The sequence below is a fragment of the Oryx dammah genome, unplaced genomic scaffold, assembly GCF_014754425.2.
Source record: "Oryx dammah isolate SB20612 unplaced genomic scaffold, SCBI_Odam_1.1 HiC_scaffold_4, whole genome shotgun sequence".
NCBI classification, from domain to species: Eukaryota; Metazoa; Chordata; class Mammalia; order Artiodactyla; family Bovidae; genus Oryx; species Oryx dammah.
The window spans coordinates 67,528,885-67,536,730 of NW_024070188.1; positions in this window are offsets into that span (position 1 = coordinate 67,528,885).

A 7,846-nucleotide genomic window follows, 5' to 3' on the forward strand; every position below is an offset into this window, starting at 1 on the left:
AGGTTCTAAAATGAACTTTTAACTAGCTCTGAGGATAACTAACACAGAGAGCTAGTAAATGGACTGCAAACATTTAACTTCCCTTAACTATGGGGGAAAGTTCCTTAATATGGTAAGAAGAATGATCCATCCCACCATCCCTGCATTCCACATTTCTGTGATATTGCCCTCCTGCAGATGCTACCAGCTTGCCCAATGTCTTACCTTCTATGGACAAAGAGTTTGGGACCCAAGTTTATAGTTTAATTATCTGCTTCACATAATTTCAAACTACTGGGAAATACATTTTCCATCTTACAAAAGACAGGGAGTGTTTTTTGGCAACTACACCCCCTTCAAGTTGCTTACTTCCACCTGAAAGGCATCTCAAGGCAACCCCTTATGAGGGTAATGGTGGTTGTTTTGGAGGCTCATAGGCTGCCCCATAGGGAAAAGATGACCTTTAATGTGAAAGTGCTCCCTAGCTGGCAAAATATTTGCAAATATAGGCATTATTAGAGAATTTTTGCCAGAGATGAGCCTTGAGAGATGAGTAGAAGTTTGAGAGATGGAGAAAATGACATGAATCATTAGTGCTTAAGGGGCATGGAAGAGCCAATGTTGAGTTTTGGGGGGTGTTCCTATGATAACAAAATACATAATTATTTTAAAAGGTGCAGTAACAGAAGTTGAAACACTGCGTTAAGGTCAGATAAATGGAAGAGACTGAACACCAAGTCAAGGGGGTTGGTTGGTTGTAGGCCATGGGGAGCCACTGACTATTTCTGAGGCAAGGAATGACATAATTGAAGCTATCGTTCCAAGAAGATAATTCTAGTGGCCATGATAAGGGGTAGTGAAGGTGCAAGGATGGTGGTAGAAGAGCGATCACAGAGTTTATGCACTAAGGCAAAAGCAGTAGAAGTAAAAACAAAGGCTTAGAATTGAGAAATGTGGCAGATAATGGATTCCTGTAATTTGACTACTGGTTGGACTACAAGGAGATCCAACCAGTCCATTCTAAAGGAGATCAGTCCTGGGTGTTCTTTGGAAGGGATGATGCTAAAGCTGAAACTCCAGTTCTTTGGCCACCTCATGGGAAGAGTTGACTCATTGGAAAAGACTCTGATGCTGGGAGGGATTGGGGGCAGGAGGAGAAGGGGACGATAGAGGATGAGATGGCTGGACAGCATCACTGACTCTATGGGCGTGTGTTTGAGTGAACTCCGGGAGTTGGTGATGGACAGGGAGGCCTGGCGTGCTGCGATTCATGGAGTCACAAAGAGTTGGATACGACTGAGCGATTGAACTGAACTGAACTGGATGTTGGGAGGGGGAGGAACCATTAGTGGTCTCCCAATATGTCTGTTTTCACCTTATATTAGTGTTCTGGAGGTGTCATTGACAAAGTACTGCAAACTGGATGGCTTAAAACAGTTAACAAATTTCCTGTCTCAGAATCTGGAGGCTAGAAATGGAGGTGTCAGCAGGGCTGGTTCCTTCTGAGATCTGTGGGCAGAATTGGTTCAGAGCCTCTCCCACTTTCTGGTGACAATCTGCAGTCCCTGGTATTCCCTGGCTTGTCACGACTCCAATCTCTGCCTCCATCTTCCGGTGGCATTCTCTGTGTGTCTCTGTCTCCTTATAAGGACACCATGTGGGATTAAGGATCCACTGGGATGATGTCACCTTAACTAATGACATCTGCAATGACTCTGTTTCCAAAGAAGGCCACTTTCCAAGGTCCAGGAAATTAGAGCTTTCACATATTTTCTTGGAGGACATATTTCAACCTGTAACATTCCCCCACCCCTTCCTTACAAATGGAGCCCTGATGTGGGGCCTGACCTAGATGGAGGCTGCTTTTCTGGGTGGAGAGTTTTGTATCTCGTTTCATCAGGCGGCCAGCCCAAGTAAGTTGGTGGAGCCATTCCTAACCTTGAGACCAGATCAGCAATTCTAATCTCACCTGACTGACAAGGGGAGGCTAACAGCTGCCACAGAGGATAAGCGGGGGCCACTCAGGGGCAGGAAAGCCAGGAAGGGCTGAGTGAGGGGCAGGGCTCCAGGGCAAGGCAAGCCCAGCTGGGATGAAGACAAGGTCTCAACTCACTGTCTTTTCTTTTTAAACAGTGTTTTTCATTTGTGAATTTAATAAAATCTGTGTAAAAATTTTTTTAAGTAGTTATAAAAAGGCCCATACCGGAGGCTGCTTTTCCGAGCTTTGGCCACACGGAAGTGCACTGGCCAGTGACGTGAAGGTGGAAATCATTCTTTAACGGACAGCGTCCATATGTCCTTTTGACCTGACTTTGCGTTTCCCTTCAAGGAATAGGGATACCAAAGTAATCTCAACCCTTACTGAGGAGGAGGCAGATGGGGTATGATTCTAAAGCAGGCTTGAGAGAGTTCTTTGGATATCCTGCTTAAGATGTGAACACGACCTTCTTTCAAAGTCCCAACCTGCAGGCTTCTAGCTGACTCCAGCTGAGTGACCCTAGCAAACGGTCACCATACCAGTGTGGTGATGGTGGTGTTGTTTTGGCTGACTTAACTTTCAAAAAGTTGAACTAAAATGCACCCATGTAGGCCATTTACTCATTCTTCATACATACAATTTTACCCTATTATCTTATATCTAGCTTTACTTATATATATGCCTGGTCTCTGAATGATTTGGGTTAAGACCTCTGAAATATTCTTAAAATATCTGTTGAACATTTATTTAGACTAGAGGCTGAAGACTGTGGCGGGAAAAAAGACCCCTTGGTGATGGAGGTCTGCCTCTTTTCTACTGCCCAGAGCAAGAGATTTCGAGTTCCAAACTCCTGTATATGGTCTACTCAGCAAAACAAAAGCTCTGCAATTACCCTGACACACACTGGGGAGAGGAAATTTAGCAATGATTTACTGTCATTCTAAAATGTGTTTAGCAAGTTCTCTTACCATTCATTCACCCATCCATCAAAGCAGTTTATAAGAACGTTTCTTCTAACAACACAGTTTCCTCTGCGAGAACAATTCTGGTAAGTGGATTACCTTCAATGCGCCACACTTCCGGGGATATTTTGGCACCATTAAGAGACTGTGGGCTTCCCTGATGACTCAGTGGTAAAGAATCTGCCTGCAATGAAGGAGATGGGGTTCCATCCCTGAGTTGGGAAGGTCCCCTGGAGAAGGAAGTGACAATCCACTCTAGTATTCTTGCCTGGAGAATTCCATGGACAGAGGAGCCTGGCGGGCTACAGGCCATAGGGTCACAAAAGAGTTGAATATGACTTAGCAACTGAACAACAGCAAAGAGACTGGCACCCCCAGGCCATCTGGTTCTTCTAACACAGTACACCGGTGATGCTTCCAGACAGTGGGGACACTGCAGAGCGGGCAGTTGTTGAGAATAATGAGCACAGGTAGAATGTGAATCGCCACTGAGCCATCCGCATGGATTGCTGACAGCAGGAAAATGACATCTTACATGATGAAGAGGGACTGGGAAGGTGATGTGCTGCCAGATGTGCTGGTCTGGATACATTCACATCAAGAGCATTCCTGGCAAGATGAGTAGCTTTGGCAAACTTACCGACAGATCTCCGGGAGTGGGGGTGCTTCAGATCTGTGTGAGATTTAGCCAGTGACTTGCGCCTAGTCTCAACACTACCCTTTCGGAAGCTTTTCAGTGACTCCCTTTGATGTTCAGAAATCTCATAACTTAGTAGAGCTCTCTATAGCAAATAGAGTCCATTTTTAAACCTGAAACTAACTGTTTCCATCAGCTACATCAGCACAGCTGCTAGTTGCTGTTGCTCTTTTGGCCTGTAAGTAACAACCCTTCCTGATTAATAGTGAAAAAACAGTCTGGCCAATGAATGGCACTGGCGCTATATTTCATATCTAAAGCAAGAATGGCAGGACATACTTAAAGTGAAGCAAGAATATAACCTACAGCCCAGATTACTGTACCCAGCAAGGATCTCATTCAAATATAAAGGAGAAATCAAAAGCTTTACAGACAAGCAAAAGCTGAGAGAATTCAGCACCACCAAACCAGCTTTCCAACAAATGCTAAAGGATCTTCTCTAGACATGAAACACAGAAAGGGTGTATAAACCGGAACCCCAAACAACAAAGTAAATGGCAACAGGATCATACTTATCAATAATTACCATAAAGGTAAATGGGTTGAATGCCCCGACCAAAAGACAAAGACTGGCTGAATGGATACAAAAACAAGACCCTTATATATGTTGTCTACAAGAGACCCACCTCGAAACAAGGGACACATAGAGACTGAAAGTGAAGGGCTGGAAAAAGACATTCCACACAAATGGAGACCAAAAGAAAGCAGGAGTAGCAATACTCATATCAGATAAAATAGACTTTAAAACAAATTCTGTGAAAAGAAACAAAGAAGGACACTACATAATGATCAAAGGATCAATCCAAGAAGAAGATATAACAATTATAAATATATATGCACCCAACATAGGAGCACCGCAATATGTAAGACAAATGCTAACAAGTATGAAAGGGGAAATTAACAATAACACAATAATAGTGGGAGACTTTAATACCCCACTCACACCTATGGATAGATCAACTAAACAGAAAATTAACAAGGAAACACAAACTTTAAATGATACAATAGACCAGTTAGATCTAATTGATATCTATAGGACATTTCACCCCAATACAATGAATTTCACCTTTTTCTCAAGCTCACACGGAACCTTCTCCAGGATAGATCACATCCTGGGCCATAAATCTAGCCTTGGTAAATTCAAAAAAATTGAAATCATTCCAAGCATCTTTTCTGACCACAATGCAGTAACATTAGATCTCAATTACAGGAGAAAAACTATTAAAAATTCCAACATATGGAGGCTGAACAACATGCTGCTGAATAACCAACAAATCACAGAAGAAATCAAAAAAGAAATCAAAATATGCATAGAAACGAATAAAAATGAAAACATTGCCTTCTCCGAAGAATGAAAACACAACAACCCAAAACATGTGGGACACTGAAAAAGCAGTGCTAAGGGGAAGGTTCATAGCAATACAGGCATACCTCAAGAAACAAGAAAAAAGTCAAATAAATAACCTAACTCTACACCTAAAGCAACTAGAAAAGGAAGAAATGAAGAACCCCAGGGTTAGTAGAAGGAAAGAAATCTTAAAAATTAGGGCAGAAATAAATGCAAAAGAAACAAAAGAGACCATAGCAAAAATCAACAAAGCCAAAAGCTGGTTCTTTGAGAGGATAAATAAAACTGACAAACCATTAGCCAGACTCATCAAGAAACAAAGGGAGAAAAATCAAATCAATAAAATTAGAAATGAAAATGGAGAGATCACAATAAACAACACAGAAATACAAAGGATTATAAAAGACTATTATCAGCAATTATATGCCAATAAAATGGACAACTTGGAAGAAATGGACAAATTCTTAGAAAAGTACACAGGCAATAAATGCTGGAGAGGGTGTGGAGAGAAGGGAACCCTACTACACTGTTGGTGGGAATGCAAACTAGTACAGCCACTATGGAGAACAGTGTGGAGATTCCTTAAAAAACTGGAAATAGAACTACCTTATGACCCAGCAATCCCACTGCTGGGCATACACACCGAGGAAACCAGAATTGAAAGAGACACGTGTACCCCAGTGTTCATCGCAGCGCTGTTTATAATAGCCAGGACATGGAAACAACCTAGATGTCCATCAGCAGATGAATGGATAAGAAAGCTGTGGTACATATACACAATGGAGTATTACTCAGCCATTAAGAATACATTTGAATCAGTTCTAATAAGGTGGATGAAACTGGAGCCTATTATACAGAGTGAAGTAAGCCAGAAAGAAAAACACCAATACAGTATACTGACACATATATATGGAATTTAGAAAGATGGTAACGATAGCCCTGTATGCGAGACAGCAAAAGAGACACAGATGTATAGAACAGTCTTTTGGACTCTGTGGGATAGGGCGAGGGTGGCATGATTTGGGAGAATGGCTTTGAAACATGTATATTATCATATGTGAAACGGATCACCAGTCCAGGTTCGATGCAGGATATAGGATACTTGGGGCTGGTGCACTGGGATGACCCAGAGGGATGGTATGGGGAGGGAGGTGGGACGGGGTTCAGGATTGGGAACTCATGTACACCTGTGGCGGATTCATGTTGATGTATGGCAAAACCAGTACAATATTGTAAAGTAATTAGCCTCCAATTAAAATAAATAAATTTATATATTTAAAAAAATCTGTAATGAGCATCAAATATACGGAAAAAGAGTGATTTTTTAACCTGCTTCTTAAGCTTCCCACTTGCCCTCTAGAGCAAAAGAGCTCTCTTTGGAAACTCAGTCCATAATAAACACATGTCTGTGAACAAATACACACATTATTTTGCCAAAGGGTGATTTCTTTGGTTTTTGAGCTACAAATAATCCCTGAAAGTGGCTTTCTCAACTAAATATGCAGTCATTACAGTGTATTTATAGTGATTAAAAATCTTTATTAGGGACTTACTTAGATTTTCAGTAGATCTGCTTTTAATTTTGCAATTTTATGACCATGGAGCATGGACATACAATTTTTTAAAAATGCACGCAACTTCTACATGAAGATAAAATCAGGCTTTGTCAATAATTAATAGTTTTATGCTAGTGGAATCTTCTTGGAATTATCTTGATTTGGGGAACACTATAATTTCTATTAGCATAATTATAAGGCCAATTAGAAAATATATACTGGTTTTCTCTGGGTTAAGAGCTCGGGTGAAAAAATTCAGGAAGTTGAGTTGCTCCTTTACCTCCGGCACTCTGCTCATCCTGCTCCGACTCCACATTCTCTGACTCAGAGACTATTTGCAGAGGACACCTGTTTTAAATGTACCAACAGGAAATACCTATGTTGTCTTTTCATAATCTGATGCTGCATCTGGTTAGCTGAAATGTGACGCTGCCCACGGACTGAAGCAACTTCAGTGTGACAGCATTTACTGGAAGGCAGAGGGAATCCAGTTTATATTTATTTTCCTTCTATTAAGACCTGGCATTGTAGCATAAAAAAAAAAAAAAAAAAAAGGAAAAGGGCAAAACCAGTTTAACTCTCAAAAGATTAGTATTAAGTTACATACAGGAATTTTACATCCAGACTCAGTATAATTTGCCCTTAATGCATAAAACTGTTGTCTGACAATGCTTGCTTTATAACATTTTATTTATAAACTTTTTGTCCAGTCTGTCTTGTTATATATCGACAGGATATTTATTAATATAAACCTTCAGTGGAAAAGTGCAGGGCAGTCTGCCCGCTGGAATAGAATTAACAAGGGAATATCATAATGATTAACGGTAGTCTAACACTAAAATTCCAACTGGGTCCAAACGCAAGCAAATCACAGGAGGCGGGTGGGATGCGCGGTGCGCGAGGGTTTACACCCCACGTGCACGCCTCCGACGGTGCCACTCGGCCAGCAAGTCCCCGAGCTGGACTGTTGGTCCACACTGGGGTCCCCTCCTTCCGAGTCGGTTTCCAGGCCCCGGTGCCCGGCCCCGCGCCCGCCCAGCCCCGGCCGCGCTCCGTCTTCGCACGGCAGACGCCGCGGGCCGCGGTTTCCCGAGCCCCGGCCGCCCTCGGAGGCCGCCCACGGGCTCCTGGGACTCCGAGGGGGTGTCCCCGGCCAGGTCTCCAGGGCTGGCGAAGGCAGCAGCAGAATGACGGAGATGACGAAAGAGCTGACGCCACGCCGCCCACCCGGCCGCCGCCGGAGCCCGCACACGCCGCCCCGCCCGGGCGGTCGCCCGCGCGCTCGCGCTCGCGCCGGTCCCGCGGGGCGCGCCCCGCCTCCTCCCG